Below are 872 nucleotides of genomic sequence, written 5' to 3'. Positions count from 1 at the left end.
ATGTCTCTCTAACGCTTCTTCTTATATCTTCATTTCTCACGTTTCGCCACTTTTTTTTCTTTTATCATCTCTTTCTTTCTTAAATCTTCTCTTTAAGCACAGGGACCGTTGAATCTTGGTCGTGCCGCCGGAACGTGCTCGTTTTTAACCCTTTTCTTTTTTAATATGTATATATATATATGCGTGTGTGTTTATACATATATATAGAGTCTAAAGTAGCTCAGAGGGAACTATGCGAACCACTAACGCGAAGTTGAACAGCGCGCAACACAGCCAGATTATCGCGTCGACACCTGCTTTCTTTCATTTCTCGTCTTTTTTACTTTTCTTCTGTTTCCAACATTTTCCTCGATCCTCATCCGATAAGTATATTGTGAAAAACTATGCGAAAATTTCTGGGGTACGCGATCTCTGGCTGTGCCGAACACCGATACCTCCTTCGTCGACGCTATTTCTCATTCGGGGTATTTATTCGTCACTTTTGCACCGTATTTTGCGTTTAGGTTTAAATGTATTCACTTTCTATGTCCCGCGAGCGACGGCCCGACCAACATTCCACCGTACACGCCAGTCCCCCGTAATATAGATATATGTATATATTATTCATATACGTCGTCCGTGGACCGTCCTGGCGGGGCCCTTATTTAACCACTTTTTTTTTGCATTATTTTAATTAATACAATATATATACTTCTTTATGTATGTATCATCATAACAACCGATATTTCTCAGTTCTCTCTCTCGTTAATTCTATTATCACGCAGCTTTCTTTCGCTCTCGCTCGCTCCTCTCTCGTTTCTCCTCATATTTTGTTCCACATTTTCTTCTTCTCCTTCTTCTTCCTCCTCTGTTTCTTTTCTCTCCTTTCCTTT

The sequence above is a fragment of the Habropoda laboriosa genome, unplaced genomic scaffold (genome assembly GCF_001263275.1).
Source record: "Habropoda laboriosa isolate 0110345459 unplaced genomic scaffold, ASM126327v1 scaffold333, whole genome shotgun sequence".
NCBI lineage: Eukaryota > Metazoa > Arthropoda > Insecta > Hymenoptera > Apidae > Habropoda > Habropoda laboriosa.
The sequence above is the reverse complement of the archived record's forward strand: the minus strand, read 5'-3'. Positions refer to the sequence as shown.